The sequence below is a fragment of the Ictidomys tridecemlineatus genome, chromosome 8 (assembly GCF_052094955.1).
Source record: "Ictidomys tridecemlineatus isolate mIctTri1 chromosome 8, mIctTri1.hap1, whole genome shotgun sequence".
Classification (NCBI taxonomy): domain Eukaryota; kingdom Metazoa; phylum Chordata; class Mammalia; order Rodentia; family Sciuridae; genus Ictidomys; species Ictidomys tridecemlineatus.
The window spans coordinates 151,945,909-151,963,918 of NC_135484.1; the positions used below are offsets into that span (position 1 = coordinate 151,945,909).

The 18,010-nt window shown below is 48.7% G+C and overlaps 1 long non-coding RNA gene across 9 annotated transcripts in view; it reads right to left on the reverse strand.

Annotated features, from left to right (window-relative positions):
• Window positions 1–17,647, reverse strand: part of LOC110598537 (uncharacterized) — a 30,582-nt gene extending 12,935 nt beyond the window's left edge. For 3 of the 9 annotated variants that reach the window (XR_013425482.1, XR_013425481.1, XR_013425480.1), the window contains exons 1-3: window positions 17,247–17,647; window positions 4,773–4,847; window positions 4,208–4,357 (exon numbers count right to left, since the gene is read on the reverse strand). This is a non-coding gene — a long non-coding RNA (uncharacterized LOC110598537). Of the gene's footprint in view, window positions 1–4,207; window positions 4,358–4,772; window positions 4,848–15,012; window positions 16,519–16,566 lie in introns of those variants that run through there. The other 6 variants (XR_013425487.1, XR_013425486.1, XR_013425483.1 and 3 more) reach the window with 6 other exon arrangements.
• Window positions 17,648–18,010: the final 363 nt, after the last annotated feature.

The following is an 18,010-nucleotide window of genomic DNA, read 5'->3' on the forward strand; positions in this document are numbered from 1 at the left end:
AAAATGAGAAGACAAATCATGTAATATATAAGTGAGCAGATTTGTTCTTTTAAAACAGAGTGTCACTTTCAGAAGTCACTGGAGTGACCAGTGCAGGTTTTACATGGCTTGCAAATTTAAGAATTCTGGCTCTCAGGGGTTCTTTGCTCCCTCAATTAGAGATCACCTACTTGCATAGAATGGGAGTTATCAGTGCTGGTTGCTAATATTTCCCGTCCTGTCTTTGGAAACACAAGGAATTGCATTTCTTTAGCTCCCTGAGCTTCAGTCTGGCCATATCCATTGTTTTTACCAGTGAAATGTGCACATAAATGACATTTCACATGAGTCACACAATGAATCCCCAGGGCTCCCTTGCACGACCCTCTGTCCGGGCCTCAGCATCATGGAAGTCTATTTTGATAAGGAGGCAATGATTTGTTGAATCATTGTAAGAAGGAAACCTTCCCTGGAGAGGCACCTGGGGTAAAATTATTATTTTTAAAAAAGTAATAATAATAATAATAATAGTAGTGATAAGAGTAGATGTTATTTGTTTCTCTGAAAGCTACTGGGATTTAGGGGTTTGCTTGTTATTGCGGAATGACTCAGCCTATCCTAACTAATGCAACAGCTAGATTTTTTTTTTTTTTTAGAGAAAGAGAGAGATAATTTTTTTATATTTATTTTTTAGTTTTCGGCAGACACAACATCTTTTATTTGTATGTGGTGTTGAGGATCGAACCCAGCGCCGCATGCATGCCAGGCGAGCACGCTCCTGCTTGAGCCATATTCCCAGCCCTGCGACAGCTAGATGAACCATCATGAACCATGCTGACATGTTAGAGGGTGGGGTAAGTCGGCACATATCCATCTCAGGAAGGCTGACACACAGAGTCCATCCAGGTATTTCTGGGCATGCCGAAGCCCTGCCTGAATGAGCCCGAACCATTCACATAGATTGTCTCAATTCTCGCGACAGCGCTATGTGAGAATCAAACGGGAGGGAGACATAGTTCCACCCACATTCTCACATTTCACAGATGAGAGAGTCATAGAGTTCACGTCACTCGCCCAAGATCACATTCAAGTGGCCAGGGTGATGCCACAGCCCAGTTCCTTCCTGCATCCTACTGCCTCTCGGGAAGCCGGCCTAGAATTCCTCCCCCATTGATGAAAGTAGTTTATGCACACCGCCACAAAGCCAGAGCCCACAAGGACGTGGTCATTTGTGCTCCTTTTTAAATGTTAGTTCCCCACTTAGTCTCACTGAAGTCAGGGGGGGGGTGTTCCTTTCAAAGTCAAAGAAACAGGCAGGAAGATGTGGGTGGAACGGGGCAGATTAATTCCAATATCTGAAAAAAACAAACCAGAAAATTGGTCAGAGGGTCCTCATTATACATGAAACACAGGCAAGATATCTATGTGGCATGTGGATTGAACAACAAGTGCCCCAAACCCCGCAGAATTCCAAAAGCTCTCAAAATGTTGTTCACTCTATTTTTTTTAGGGAAAAAAGTGGTTGTAACGCGACCAGGCAAGTGTGTGTTTGGCTGGTGCCTGGATCTGGGTGAACTCCCAAGTTTCCCTCACTGGAATGCCTTGCAGCCCACCCCAGAGCATCCACACAGCAGCAAAGTCCACAAAAACAAGGGCCCTGGTGGCCCTGCCCAAGGGTAGGCCCCTGCTCATGGGCAGGCCGTGGGCCCTTGGAGCATTTGTTAAACAAGTGACTGACCCCTGGCTCCCATCAGAACATGACCACAGAAATAAGAACGAGATCTTTACCAAAATGAAGAAAAGACTCGCCTTAGCCAATCACCCAAAAGCTCGTCCCCTAAGATCTGGTTAGGCAACCGTAACTAAGTGACCCTGGTCTAGTTGGAGTCCAGACTCAAAAACGGAAAAGGCTTCCTCCCTGAACATTTAAACTGGAAACCTCCTTGGGTCTCTCTGTCTTGTGCACGGCGATTTGATATCTACAGGAGTTACACTGCTGTCCCTGGTGTGTGACTCTGGTGAGGAAAGAAATCTACACTCAGGGCCTGGGAGAAACTCGATGAGGGCTGTGGTCACATCTGGACTTGGCTCGCACGTGTGGAGTTGAAAGGATGTAGAGGAGGCACACTCTACAGTGAGCTGCTGCTCTTCTCTCCACCGTGGAACCCGCCAGGCCCCATGAGCCACCAGGCGACTGGACTTTTTGGAGTATCCGTTGCTTTAAATAAATCATCCCTAATATTGCAAGTCTGATTCCAATACACGGGTCACCCATTCCACAGTGAAGATCAAAGATGAGAGCCCCAGAGGGGCTGGACCAAGTCTACCAAATGCCCATCGGCTCGGGAGGCTGAGGCCAGGAGAACACAAGTTCAAAGCCAGCCTTAGTGAGACTCTGAGCAACCTAGCAAGACCCTGTCTCAAAACAAAAACTAAAAAGGGCTGGGGATGTGGCTCAGTGGTTAAGTGTCCCCGGGTTCAATCCCTGACACACACACACACAAAAGGCTGCGAGACATGTGCTGCATATACAAGGGTATGTCACAGGAGTCAGGCTCCAAGAATTACAGTTTACCACAAATGTGATCGTTCTCTTTTGCACTATCACACCAACTGTGAACCCATAGTGGAATTTCCTTTATTCTTGCATTTATTTGCATGCATAACATTTGGGGGGAAAATCTGAAGAAAGGCCAGGCATAGTGGAGCATGCCTGTAATCCCAGTGGCTCAGGAGGCTGAGGCAGGAGGATCTTGAGTTCAAAGCCATCTTTAACAACTTAGCAAGGCCCTAAGCAACTCAGTGAGACCCTACCCCTAATTAAAATAGGAAAAAGGGCTGGGGACATGGCTCAGTGGTTAAGCACCCCTGGGTTCAATCCCTGGTACAAAAAAAAAGTTTTGAATGAATGTATTATCTACTAGAATCATATGCAATGGAATTGCCATCAGGGTCGTGCATGTAGGCAGATTGGGGGCTTTTTGCAAACAGTCACATAAGACTGGTTTCCAAAAACTCCTTTTAGCGCCTTGCCTTGCATCCAATAGGTGTCTAGCATGAGCCTGCCCTATGGGCTATATATCCACTCATTTCCTACAACAAAGCTGAGTTTCTCCTCATGCAAACTCCACAGCAAAGAGGTGGCCGTCAGATCTTTAATGGTGGGAAACTGTTGGTTTTGCTTTTAAGATTCACTTTGATCTTTAGACTCATTATAGACAACACTTTATTTTTAACTTTCAAAATAATCACAAAATCACAGAAATCCAGGAGGGCACGTTGGTGGCCTAATGTCCCATCACCCAGAATACTTTACGGCAGGTTTTTCCTGCCGTCAGGGAAGGTTCTCCTACAGGACCACAATACATGCATCAAAGAAAACTCACACTGACATGGGGTGTCCCCGAATCCTCAGACACCGTTAAGTCTCTCCAACAGCCTCAGAGGTGTTCCTTATAACCCAAGGATCCAGTCCAGAGCCACGCATGGCGGCCTTTCACCTGTCTTTAGTTGGAAAGAGATGCTGGACCTTTTCCTTTCCTGAGCCCGACGTACTTCTGAGGCAAGCAGGAGCTGCACCCGGCAGGACATTACTTCCTGTGGACGCTGGGCTGCTCCCCAGGTCAGACTCAGGCTGCGCATCTGGGGGAGCACAGAGGGGCCCTGAGCGCCCTCCCCCCACCCCGCTAAGTGGTGCACGATTGCACTCTGTCCCTTACAGGTGGCCTCAGGTCCCTGCTTCCAACAAGGTTGCCGGGCTTCTCCCCTGCAGGGCGAGATTTCCCCTTCCTAGTGAAAACCCATGTGGAGAAGTGAAACTTCAGGGTCAGATTTTCACATGGCTTATTAATGCGTGAGGACTCGTTGTTTCCTGTTTGGTTTGATGGGTTAAAACTGGTGATATAAGTCTGCATGACGAGGCTCAAGTTGCCCTGGGTTTGGGCCAGGTGGAACCTCGCCAGCTGGCTCTGGGCCTTCCCACACGACTCCCCAGCTCTTCCAGTGATTTCTGGCCTCTGGCACACCAGCGCCTTCCAGGAGGGTACCCACCCCAGCCCCAGAGCAGCCATTTCTCCAAAGACAGAGCAGGAAGGAGACTTAAAGAAAATCTAATGCAACCATCTTTTTAAAAGTTAGTAGCTATCTAATTTCTAAGGATAGTTTTGCTTATTCTAAGAGAAATTGAGTTCTATTTTTTTATTTTCGGTGGCAGAAGGTCCGTGATTACCTGGAGTGACGGAAAACTGCAGGTGGCATTTTCTACGTGGCTGATGGCCGGGAGGTAGTGTCTTTGTCCCTCTCAGTGTTTGTCTTGCTCTTCTGTGAGTCTCAGGGACTGGCAGACGCAGGTGACGGCACTGTGAGTCAACGGTTTGTTCTGTGCAGTTAAATCAGGAAGAGTCAGTGACTCTGTTCTTCAAACTAATAACTACGAGAAACTAAATCAATTCCATCATTGTCACCCCCCCCACACACACACACACACACACTCAGGACATGTGGTCTTGAGGACGGGGCAGGCTCAGGGATGGCAGTTGAGCAGCGATCAGCAGAGAGGGGGTGGCAAAGAACCAGCACCTTCAGGAGACTGATTCACCTGGGGATGGAAGGAGTTTATAGAGCTGCAGTAGGAACACAGCTGTCTCAGGAAGTGCATGGATTTGTTTTTTCAGCCACAAGAAATCTTTTAGGTAGGTCAACGTCAATTGCAAATAATAGAAAACCCAACAAGAGTGACCTAAGGGAGTAGAGGTAGATTTTTCTTACAAGTTTGGAGGTGAGAGGTTACTTACTGGGGGTGGATCGGCTGATTCCTTAGGTCTTTGCCTCATGACCCCAAGATGGTAGTGCAACTCCAGGCATTACATCTGCATCCAAGACAAGAAAAGTAGCATTGCTGGACAATTTGTCATCTTTTATGGAGAAAATCAAAGCTATCCAGAGCCCTGCTTCACGCTAACCCAGTAGGTATTTGCCCACTGACCCACACGTTTCACACCTTTCCTCCCAGAGGCAAAGCCACCTGGGAAAGTGAGTAGGAACCAGGGTTGGCCCACTCAGCCTGTTGTCAACCACAAGAGCACTGGCTGGCTACTTTCCGCATATATTAAGGAGGCAAGAGAAGTTTCACTTGGACATAGCAAAGCCTTTCCCAACCTTCGAGCCAGGCTACCCAGGCCTCTGTGTTTCAAGAGCTTCATGTTGAGAAATGCTCTTTATGATGTGTCTCAGAGATTGAGGCATTTGGTTGCATGAGACCTGGAGTCAGACCAGATGATTCCATTCGCTCTGTGATCCTTTGATTCACAGTTGCAAACTCACATCCTCTACCTTTCACAGCCTGTGAAGTACCAAAGAATGCAGGATGGCCGTCCCCCCAGTTTCAGCCTCCCTCCTCCATCCACCTCGTTGGGAAGCTTGAAAGGTGCTTTGATTTAGCAATTCTCAGTGTCATGCTGTTCCTCTTACTCAAACACGGTTTCAAGTATGCAAGAAAAAAGTACTCAATAAAAGTGAGATATAAGCAAAATATCGGGAAATCAAGATGGGTTTAGTTTACCAAAATGCACTGGGATAAAGCTGAGAGTCCCTACCAGATAGAAGAGAAGGCATGACTTGCATCTGCTGTGGGCACGTTACAGTCACAAAACTTCTCTAGACATAATATTATACAAGACTGTGTGTTATGCTTATTTTTAAAGTAAACACATTTGTAAATCACTTGCAAACGTGTTGAGAGCCTGTGGTTTATTTCTGTTTCACGTCGCCCTGTAGACTTGGCGGCCCAGGCTCCTAATGGCAGCAGCAGGCCTTTTCCAGACAACCCTTCGTGCCCCGGAGGAGGGAAGACAATGCATCATTGTGAACTTGCCCAAGATCTGCAAATGTGGTGCAATGTCGCTGTGCCAGCAGCCTCAACTTTGCAAACCCGCAAAAGATTCCATCCAGCCGGGCCTCGTTAGCCAGAAAACACGAGAATGACTGACACAGAGCCCCCTTGCTGCACCAGGTTTAGAGATGTCCTATAAGGCACCCCTCCCTCTGGTCTTTTAAATGACCAGAATGGGAACTAGAACTAGGTTTCATAATATCCAGACAAATGATCTCTTTCATGCATATTTACTTTTATTGGCATGACCAGATTCGTTTAGGGAAACCCACGAGCATCTCTGGCCTTTGCAGTTTCAATATCGGACGGTGCCTGTTTGCACCTCACACCAGGCTCTGTGTGAAGCGCACTGTAGGTCATTTCGGATGCATTGGGTCCAAACTGGTTTTTATTGAGCACCTACTCACTGAGTGTTCTACGTGTTGGATGTGCATAGCTAGCACTCATGACATTTCCAGGAGTTGCTGTTCCCTACATTTTTAAAATTGAAAAACTGAGGCCCAGGGAGAATAAACAAACCTCTCAGAGCCACACGGCTAGTCGGTGGCCAAGCCAGGGTGGAAGACGGCTCTGATTCAGCCCACCTCGCACACTTTCTGCCTGAAATCTTGATGCCTCCTCCTGTAAACTGACCTTCTCCCAAGGCCCACCATTGCTAACCCAAGGAATCACTTCTGAGACCAGGACTCAGGAACATTGAAGGTTGGTCTGTTAATATAGTCGGGTTCCTGGTGCAAGAATTAAAAGGTGAACCTGGTGTTAAAGTTGTTCAGTTCCTCCCCTGCCCCACACTGCTCATCCTCAGAGCTTCTTTCAGACCTTTAGCTCCCGGGAGAGCTGGTCTGTGTGAGGTGGTCCTGGTGGTCCTCGGCAGCCCCAGACGGGGAAGGTGGCTCCTGCGAGGGAGAATCCTCCAAGGAGCGAGGAAAGAGCCCGGCTGGCCATGTGGGCCCTGAGCCGTCTGCAGTGGACCATCGGGAGCAGCGCTGGCTGTTGGGCTCCCAGGTGGGCTGAGTCCAGGGCAGTGAGAGGCGTGAGACAGCTCAGGTGGGAGCAGCGGGAAAACCGAAAGTGGTGAAGGAAGACTAGCTGCGACCTCGTTGGCAAAGCAGGTCCAGAGAGGGGACTTCAGCCCCCCTGCAAATTCGACTGAAGGATCCGTTGACCATAAGAGTCCAGCGAAGGCCAATGAAGCCAAGCACCTCTGTCACGGTGCCTTTCTCGGTGGTATTTGGGGCCTGAGATTCTTTTGGGATTTTGAGGGAGCTGGGCACAATCTCAGTCTCTTGATGCTGCAGCATCTCAGGAGAGACCTTTGACCTCGCTGGGCCTCAGTCTCCACATTCTTACTGGTTTGTTTCTCATGGGTCGAATGAGATGGGTGCAGAAATGCTTGAAAACGCTGCAGATCCGAATGGTCTTGTGCTCTCCAGTTGTCTCATAACCCGTGCAGTCCTTTGCTAAGATGATAGGGGTTTAGCCCAGGGTGCTTCAGCACTGAGCTACATTCCCAGTACTCTCCATTTTGAGTTTTTGAGACAGTCTCGCTGAGTTGCCCAGGTGGGCCTCAAACTTGTGATCCTCCTGCCGCAGCCTCCCAGGCATCGCTGTGCCCAGCCCTGGGGTGTGAAATGTTGGAGAGTGTTCATTCCTCTTGAGCATCAACTCGGCTGAGATCAGGAGCAGTGCTTCTTGCCTCCTCGGTCCTCTGAGAGCCAGGTATGAAGACTGAGCAGAGGAAGCTGTCCAGCAGGAGACGGACCACCGCCTCTGAAATGGGACGGTCACCGTGTCTGCGGTGTGGAGGGCGTGGGCACGGGCAGCCGCGTCCTGAGTGGGTGGTGAACGGCGCCGTGGTGTGGCTGTGAGCAAGAGTCAGGGGCAGGTTTTGCAGGTTCCTAGGCCTAGAAGCAGACAGGGAGGAAGGAAGAGCAGAATGATTTGGGTTGCCTTAAAGCCCTCGGTAAACGTGGTGTCGGTCTCTGATCCGCTTTCAAGCCCAGGGGCCAGACGAGTCGTCCCCCGACCTTCTCCTAAACCCGGGTCCTCCTCATTCCTGTCCCTCGCCGGGCCACTCCACCTCTCCAGTCCGCTGACCTTCCCCCAGGTTTTACACCAGTGTCTCAACTGTCTTCAGCACCTTGTACCTGGGCACACGTCGTGTCTTCCAAAGATGGAGCTGCGTCACGTGAGAAATACAGAGGCCTCCCGAGAGCTGAGCCACGGGAGCCGCCCGGCCCCTCCTGCCTCTTGATGCTGTGGCATCTCTGGCGAGACCTTTGACCTCGCTGGGCCTCAGTTTCCACTTTCTCTCTGGTTGGTTCCACACTGGTCAAGTCAGACGTGTGCAGAAATGCCTGAAAACGCTATAAGCCCAAGTAGTCTTGTTTTTCCCCAATTACCCCATAACAAATGCCCTCATTCAGTAAAGACGATCGCATCCCAAGGACGGGCTGCTGGGGCAGGCCCCGGAGTCTGTGAAAGTTTCCTTAGGGCTGGGAAGAGCTGGGAGGCGGGTTTTGCAGGGATTGGGCGTGTTATTCTAACACCTCTCTGTTTCTGGCCTTTTAGAGAGTTTCTTGACAGAATACCCTAACTGATAAAGTGTGTGTGTCACTTTCTCATGTGCAAGTTTATTACTGTTTGTTTAAATACTTAATGATTAACTATCTCCTGGGCTTATCAATAAAGCAATTGAAGTCTTCTGGGATGGAGTAGATTAAAAATGGAAATTTACACTTCATGGTCGATTATACTTAATGATCAATCAGCTTGGCTAATTTTGCTTTTCCTCTTTTCTCTACTAGAATTTTGTCAGAGATAAATAGAGGAATCCGTGGACTTGAAAAATACAACAACTCCCAAATACAACACAGCACATACAGAAAGCCGTGGGCCTTCCTCTTTTTCTGTTCATTTCATTTCCAGGAACTTATCCTAAGGGAATTATCAGGAATACTAAGTCACACATAAACAAGGGTGTTATTTAGGAAAGGGACGTAATTTCTCTTGATGCTTAGCACCATATCATCTTTCTAAACAAATTAAGACTCGTGTATCGCCACCCTCCAGGGTGGGTGACCACCTTTTCTTTCTTTTCTTTTTCAAGTTTCAGTCTCTCGGCTCCATCCCTCGGGATGGTGGCCCAACCTTGGGTTGGCATGACAGGAATTTGGCTCCAGTTGGTACCCAACCCAAAGTTAGCAGGGCCTGGTGGGGCAAGGGTACAGACCGGGACCTCCGTGGCACATGCTTGATGCCCAAAGTCCTAATCAAACAAGCATCTTACTAACTCACACATGGTCTCTGCTCTGACCTTGACCAATACATCTTCCTAGTTGCCAGCATGGCCAGTCCCTCGGCGAAGCCTTTATAAGGCCACAAGGATCCGGGGGAGGACCCAGGGGTCACCACCGACTCCTGGATTCTGCCGCCCCAGGTGGCCACCTGTCTCCCGAGGACTCCAGCCTCCTGGACATGCTCAGAGCAGAGCCTCACCCCTCTCCTACCTCTGACTCGGAGATGTTGGGCCTCCCAGCTTGCTCATCCCCCTAGGGACACACTTTTGAAAACAGGGGCTGTTGTTTTGCCTCCAGGACCAAGGAAGACCCAGATTGCCCCAGTCTGCGGCCCCATGAAGGCTTCAGGAGAAAAAAGGGAAGAGGATCAGCCTAGGAAACAGGCCAGTGTTCCCAATAGAGTCTCCATTGTTCCAGATTAAAATTCCAAGAAGTCGTCCAGCTACCTTTATGATAATAAAAGTCTGGAAAGACCTGATGCCTCGTAAAACACTGTTTCAGTCATCTGGAAACGTACCCAGTAAACACATTTTTTTTTAAAGTAGGTTACAACAGGGTTTGGTGGCACACGCCTGTGATCTCAGCGACTCTGGAGGCTGAGGCAGGAGGATCACAAGTTCAAGGCCAGCCTCAGCAACCTATCGAGACCCTGTCTCAAAATAAAAAGAGCTGAGGGTGTAAATTGATCGAAGGCTGGTGGAGTGTGTGTGGAGTTCAATTCTCAGATGGCAACAACAACAAACCAACAAAAACAACAATGACACCCCCCCCAGAAGCTTACCAAGCAGGTGTGCAAAGTCAGGCTGCACCCAGGATGTGCTGCGCACCCTCACAGCTGAGACGGGGCCGTGACAGTGTCCCGCTGACAAGCAGCAGGACTCTGGGTGAGGTTTACATTTCTTCTTAGACTGTCACTTTTCCGTACTTCTAAATTTCCTTCTTTTTGCCCTTTGAATTTTCATTTGGGAATTGAGAAAATGATAAAATTTGCTCCATGTTGTTTTATGCCTTTGATATAAGAGTAGAAATAGAGAGAAGGGGAGAGAATTGTTTCCACTTGTTGGAAGCTACATCGATACAGCACAGAACTTCTGCCATTGTAGCATGTACCAACTTTCAAAAACACGTGTAGACGGCAGGCCTCGCTAAGGGAACAGGCTTCCCAGGGCTTAGCCAGCAAACAGCCCCCTTCCCTCTGTCCCAACGGTAAAGAATTTAGCCACCCACCGTACAACAATGGCACACTGATCAGTTTCTTGGGGGTCTGAGACCCGGCTCCAATTGGTACCCAACCCAAAGTGAGCAGGGCCTGGTGGGGCAAGGGTACAGACCGGGACCTCCGTGGCACATGCTTGATGCCCAAAGTCCTAATCAAACAAGCATCTTACTAACTCACACATGGTCTCTGCTCTGACCTTGACCAATACATCTTCCTAAGACCAGGATCAAATTTAGGATTCTCCCCATTTCTGGTGTTCTGTACCAGAATGCGGTGGGTACCCTCAGGCTGGCTGCCCGTCCCCTCCCTCAGCACTCCCCCAGCTCTCTCTTGCTCCCCCATCCACCCGTGAGACCCAGGAGAGCGTGCACTGGCGGTACAGCTTGTCCCTGCGCAGAAGTCTGCAGGCCCTGGAGCAGCGGTAGATCAGGACTCCAAGGTCTGGCCATGCAGAGCGTCCCAGGCTCCGGGTGACATGTCTCCTTGGTCCACTCACTCCTGGCCCTGTGGGTGGGGACATGACAGGGAAAGCCGAGGGGCAGAGTGTGGCCCTGTGAGGCGTGGATCCAGCCAGTGGCCCCTATAAACATGGGTCTAAGGGCCGTATTTCCCATGTGGAACCCCCGTCATCCGCTGCATTCCATCCTGTGTCCTCCATGATCAAGAGTCAGGAGAGGACGTGTGGGAAGCTGATCTTGCATGAGTTACTCTTTGACCCTCCTGGAGGGGAAGGCCCTCTGCTTTTCCCCTTTATTAAAATGAGATTTTAGTCCTACTTCCACCATTTGATCTTGTGACCTTGAGTTCTGAAAGGCCCACTCTCCTGGGGGACACCTGGGAAGATCTGGACACCCCCCTGAAGGGGCTTCGTCCTTCACTGGGCTCCACCCTGGGCCGGAAGACGGGATATTTTTAGAGCTCAAGGAAGAACTTGAGTGGGATTTCCCTTGGGGTGAGCAAGCGTGGACCCTGGAAAACCAGGCAGCGTGGGAGGTCGCACAGAGGAGGCCGGCGGGTGGAGGGCCAGCTGGCTTCCAGGATGGGGGCATTCTGTGACACCGGGATAGAGCACAGTGGGTTCACAGGGTGATCCAGCGGGTGCCAGGCACCACGCCAGACACAGACGTGCCCAGGGACACGTACGAGGCATGGGGAACACACTGCACCTGTGCACTGCCTGTACACACCGACGTCATCCGAGACTCACGGCCACACTTTGAAGAAGTAAGGCTCACCCACTAGCCTGCCTGCCGTCTCGCTGCCGGTTTGGTGGCAAAACCAAAGTTACGATCCAGATTTGTTTTGCTACAAAACCTGGACTCTCCGCCAGTCTGTTCCAGTCAAATACGATCTCATGAAAATTGGCAAATGGGAAGAATTCCAGGCAGGAAAGGCCTCGCACAGACTGTCCTGTGAAAACCGTGGGCTGCGGAACCTAACGGACGAGAAGGGCCCGGGAGACACCACCGAGGAGGGGCTGCTCCTGGGTGCAGCTCGGGAACCCCTCATCCCCCGGAGCCAAGGACAGGGCCCAAGGCCCTGCTGCTTCTGAATGCGAACGTTGTGGACTGAAGCCGGTGGTGGAAGCTGCCGTCTGGGACACTGGCACATTCTGGAAGCTCAGAAAACGTCCCCATTCTTCGGTGGCACAGAGACACAAATCTCAGAGGAGCTTGGTGTGGGGTCAAGAGAGAAGCGACTAATCTCAGCCCAGGACCAGATGCAAGAGGCAGCTGAGCGAAGGGGTCTGGAGAGGGCCACCCTCCTCTCGCTACTCATCAGACCCAAAGATACGGATCCCTGTTCTTGGCTTCCTTTAGTCATTTCCATGAAAATGCATGCTGCAGAGTGACCTGGGAAATGATGAGATTGGTCCCCGTGAGAAGAGAAGCACGAGGAGTCAGGAGACAGTGGAGACGAGAAAGCCAAGGGGGGAAGGTTGGGGAGCAGCAGAAGGGGCAGAGGAGGCTGCGGTCGAGGGGCGGGGCGATTGCTCAAGAGGCCACTGGGCTGCAGCTGCAGTAGACAGGGCGATTGCCCAAGAGGCCACTGGGTTGCTTTGCCTGTGCCCCCAAGAGAAAGGAAAGCCCATCCAGAGGCAAGAGCAGACCCTGGGAATCACCACGGAGGCCTGCACCTCCCATCCCCACGCTGATGACGGGCCTGCTGGGTGAGGCTGGGCCTGGACGGGCGGAGGCTGGGGAGGGCTCATCTGCCTCTACCTCAAATGTCTCCCTTGCCATAAACCAGGGACTTGTACCTTCCCAGTCATAATATAGAGTCCTGAGGGTTTGCATCCTGCCCTCCTCATACTAAAGAGAGAGTTTGTGCCACACACACACACACACACACACACACACACACACACACAAACCAACAGTGCTTTTCCCCACCCCCAAATTCTATCTTCATCACATACAAATTTTACTTAAAAGAAATCACTGTCAACAAATGTTGAATTCTGGTTAAACACGTCAGCAGGCATATCCTTAGGGGTGAAGAGTATTGATGTCTGTCTGCAACTCACTTTGGAATACATCCAAAAAAATTAGATGGATTGATAGGTGAATCAAGAGATGGGTAATTGCATAGATATGTAATAAAGCAAGTAGAGTTGAATGTTATTTACAGAGTTTGGGTGGCTGGGGTACAGCTACTTACAGTTTGGGTTTTTTTTTCTTTTCTCTACGTTTGAATATTTTCCTAATAGAATATTTAAAAGGTTCTTACTAGAGAGAACAGTTTCTTTAAAAAAAAAAAAAAGGAAAGAAAGAAAGAAAAGAACAAACTATCTGCAGACATTATCTACCTTGTTTGATCATTCCATTGGGGGAAAAATATGTACCAATAATGGAGTGTTTTCTTTCATCTTTACCTAATTCTTTTGTCTTCCCCATCTTTTCTTCTGCGGCAGACTAGTAGAGTACAAATATTGGTATTGGGCAAAGGCATTTAAAACTTAGGAGGAATTATGCCAGGCATTCATTGTTCTCGTAAAATAGTTTGATCAGAGAAATCCAGCTGCAGTTGCCAACGATGAATATCCTATTTGACTCCCTGTGAAACACATCTATTCACCAAGGCATTTGCTGACTAGTTAACAGATGTTCAGTGAAGATATTGCCCATGAAGAATTTTGACTGTTTCGTTTTATGTTGTTTCGTTTCTTTCTCCAAGTTGAACTTTAGGGTAAGAAGATGAAACTCCATATAAACTAATGGGCAGCAATGACAATTTGTGACAGAACTTGCATGTCCAATCTTAAAGGAGAGACAGTCTGTGGATTCTCTGAATGTGTTAATGTGTTCTCATTCCTTGTGACTGTAGCTGACGACTCGGAGAAAAGACGGAGGGTTTTTTGTTTTTTTGGTTTTTTTTTACGTGACTCATGTTCACCAAAAAAACAAGCAGAAAGAGAAAAAAAAAAAACCCTAAAATTCAACGTTAAGCCATTGTTGTCTACGATTTCACCTCAATTATCCCCTGCTCATTGTTTTTCGTGGTGATTTTTTATTTTCAAATAATATTCCTTGTAGTCTTTTCCTCCTATATCATACATATCCGGAGCTGTATAAGTAGGATGTGTCCATAAATAGTGGAAGAGTTGTCAAAAATGGATCAAAATTAACTAACGAACTTCTTTTAAAATATCGTTCTCAATCACTTAAAGTTTGAAAAGGAAATTTGACTTCAAAGTGATAGTAGAACTCAAGATTTTTGAGGCAGCAGTTCTATGGGATAAATCTGATTTTTGTGATAAAACAAGTGAATTTCAATCTCATCAAACACTAGAACACAGGAGTAAATTCTTGCTCATATTTTAAATAAAAAACTAATATTCCGGCCCTTGCATCCTAAAGAAACAAAGCAAATCTCATTGCCCAGAACTCTGAAGCACAAATACTTGATTCAAAAAATAATAGGTCCCAAAGTTGCCATGCTTATCAAAGGAACATAATTTGTCTCTAATGAGTTTCCCCAAAGTGATAAAGGTTTGATTTTGAATTATTCTTAGATATTTTTGGATACCGTGTGTTCCTTAAATACCAGACCTGTTCACCCCTCTGCTCAATCAATGGTGACTCTGCTCAAACTTCGAATATCAAAGAGACTTAGGATGCCAGAAATCAAAAACCCTTTGCTGAATATCAAGACGATGTGTTCAGAAAAAAAAGAAAACACTCTGGCACAGAAGCAGTGTGGGTTTAAAAAGTCTTTTGTCACTAGCAGCAGAGCTTCTTTCTCGAAAGATAAGAATAATGGGCTCAGTATTAGAAATGAGAACCATCCAAAGAAAACAATGTAGAAAGAGAATTGATACCCAGTGAATTCCTTACTATTTTTAACAAATTATTCACTAAGTAAAACTGTTTCCTCCCTCCCTTTGAAAAGCATTAAAACCTTGAATGTATTTTGCTAGATAAAGAGAACAAAAACTAAATTTAAATCACTTTTAAAAACACCATGTTTTCATTTGAACTTAGAGAAACACAGAAATAAAAGCAGTTGCGAGTCACCCCGGAGGGCAGTAAGAATAACTCGTGGGAAGAAACGATAACAGAATCACCAAGATCAGACAATGAAGAGCACATTGGATTATATAAATGATTAGAAGCACAGCTTACCTCTTTGTGACGAGGTGCTTGTGGGTGCTGGACCCTGGCAGGGGTGAAGCCGTGATGATGAGTTAAGGCACATATCAGAGCTGAGAGTCTCACGCAAAACCCCCCGGAATACCAGACAGGTGTGTTTGAGACCTGCCTCAGAACCCTACCTGAGGCAAAAGACCCGGACACACCACTGATTGGCGGCGACCCACCTGCCATCTTCCTGCTATTGGAAGGAAAATTCCAAAAAGTCATTGTGCCTATTAAGTGGCTAGAGTCTGTTCTCCAGGGAGGGTTTGTGATCCATGCCACCCTGTCCTCTCGGGATGGCACCACTGCCCTCGGACCAACAGGGCAGCAGGTCGGAGAAAAGCTTCCCCAGGAGCACAGACCTCTCCACACTGAGCAGACACAGACAAAACAGGTCGCCCGAGAGCTTCGCTCCGCCGCTGGCGAGAGCCCACAGGGGTGATCACCGGCCGCGCCACCTGGGCTGCTTTTCAGTCTGGGCGGTTCGTAACACACCGCACCAAGATGACAGCTCCCCGGAAGGATTTCTAACCTGGAAGCAGACGGGGGTGTCCCTTCATCTTGGCTGCGTTACTCAGCTACTCTCAGAATCTTTCCTCCCTCCTGGTAAACACATGCTCTATGTACTAAACAAAGAAGGTGTCTAAATTAACAAGTCAATGCTGTCCCCTAACAAAGAATAAACCCCCGTCTCATGACAGGCTCACCATTCTCCCCAAACAGGAATATAGGATAGTGGCATTAGGAAAAAAAAAAAAGATGCAAAAATGCAAACCATTTGAAAGAGACATTGTAACCTAAGAGGCTGGTCTCTCGGAGGTAACTAGGACACACGCCACCCCACTTTTGTTCCAGCGCGAGATAGATCCTCGGATCCCGGGCATGGTGACACACAATGGGAGTTAAAACCACAGTCAGTCTTAGCAAATTAGGTAAATTAGAGATCATTTGATGGCATTCTATTGTTGCTATCGTAATCACCGTCATTTCCCCCATAATGGGGCTTGGGGACGGAAGCCCAGCTCTCTCACAGGATAACGGTGAAAAGTGCCCAAAGACTCGGGGATGCAGCATCTGCTTTTAAAAGCTCTTCAGACTCAAATTGGCATTTTACTTTATCTTGAAAATTTATTAGAGATTCAGATCATGCCGGTTTAAATGGAAAGGTGAAAGCCGGGTAATTTCAATCTATGAATTATTCAATCTCAGCCGGGCGAAATTGCCATCCACACACTGATGCCCTGATGGTCCCCTTGCAGGGCCCCCACCACGGTTGTCATTTTTATTTCTTTATCTACGATCTCTTTCTCGGTTACCGAGCTTGTCCCTTAGGGCTCGGCTTCACAAACCCAGTATTTCAAATTGGCAATAACCTAAATGCGCCGCTGTCTCAAATTGCTGTCTCCACAGGCTGTCTTCCCCCCTCCCCAATCATTAAAAACCACATCCACGATGATATCTGTTTGGCTCTTCGATCAGATGAATTAAAATATGCCACACACACACACACACACACACACACACACACACACACACACTCACACAGAGGCATCATTGCGGAGAAGAGTTATGTTCCGCTAACATCACAAGAGAAGACAGAGTGCTGCTTCCTGCTTCCTGCTTTGTTGCCTGCCGTCCCATCCTAGCTGCACAGTGAACTGCAGGAGACAGCCCATGCCAACCGGGACATGCCCAGCACCCTGATTTCCAGCCAGAGTTGCGGGGAACTGCATGGCGGGAAGACTCATCCAGACCACTGTACGCTTAGCGATCATGATTATTTAGGAAAAATTAGAAGAAGCCATCAGAGGACCAACATGAGACTGTCACTCTCTCAGTCTCCACCTGCAGACTGTAGTCACCGCGTTCTCCACTCGATGGCTGGTGGCGTCGCAGCCAGTGGACAGCTGTCCCGCATCCAGAGAGGACTGGGATTGATTTAGGTCAGTGAGTCTGGTTTCTCTTTTAAACCGCGTTCTAACTGATTAGAGAGGATCTCGCCAGCCCCGGGACCAGCCTCAAATGTGAGCTGGGGAGTCCCGCAGCGGCCATGCAGTGAGTCATGCAGTGAGTCGCCCAGGCCCCAGCCAGACGCACGGTGGCAGGCACCCTTGCTTTGTCCTAGCCTTTACTCAGAAGCCCCCACACTGTTCACACACGTGGTGGAGAGCCTGCCCTGTCCCGTCACAGGCACTTTGGTTACGGGGTCCCCCGAGCAGTACCTGCCCAGCTGAAAATTCACGCGGCCAAGTTAGAAGCCCCCGTGCGCCTTCCGACTGCATCTCTGCTCCTGGCTACGGGAAGGTAAATGATCCTCCTGTGAAAAATGTTAAGTAGTAGCAGGAAAAGGGAACTTTAAAACTCGGTCGCCTCGTGCCCAGCTGGATGCCTCTGCTGGGGCGCAGTGCGACCAGGAGACTGTGGAGCCGGGCTGGCATGCAGCGATGACAGAGCAGTCAGCTGACTCGCAGGGAGTCATCATTCAGTGTCCTCTGCAGCATCAGGCCAGTGGCTAAGGTGGCACCAGGCGCATGACCTCGAATGCGAGGGGCGACTACAGGACAGCGGTCACCTCCTGTCCCCCACCCTGGCAGGTGCCTCAGGCACTGCTTGCTTTGGGTGGCCGGAGCCTTAACTCAGAGCCTTCCGGACTTAACTGTTTCTGTGCTGTGTGCGAAGATGGCAGGTCATTCTTTAGGTGACCCTTCCAATGAGGAACGCAGGTTAAAACCATCACTGTCCCTACGGTTTGGGTTCATTTCAGGGTCACAAGAATAATTCTGGGAGAATTCTTGCCCAGATTTTGGGTTTAAAAGCACACTTCTTTTTAATTTTTTTTTTTCTTTTTGACAGGTAGAAGTTGCCTTAAGATACTGGTAAGCTGCCATGAACTAGTCAATGGTACCTAACAGAATGGTCAGAGCAGTAGGGAAGACCCCAAGTAAAGGGGTGCAGCTGTGGCCTTAAATCACCGTTGGCGGCTGTA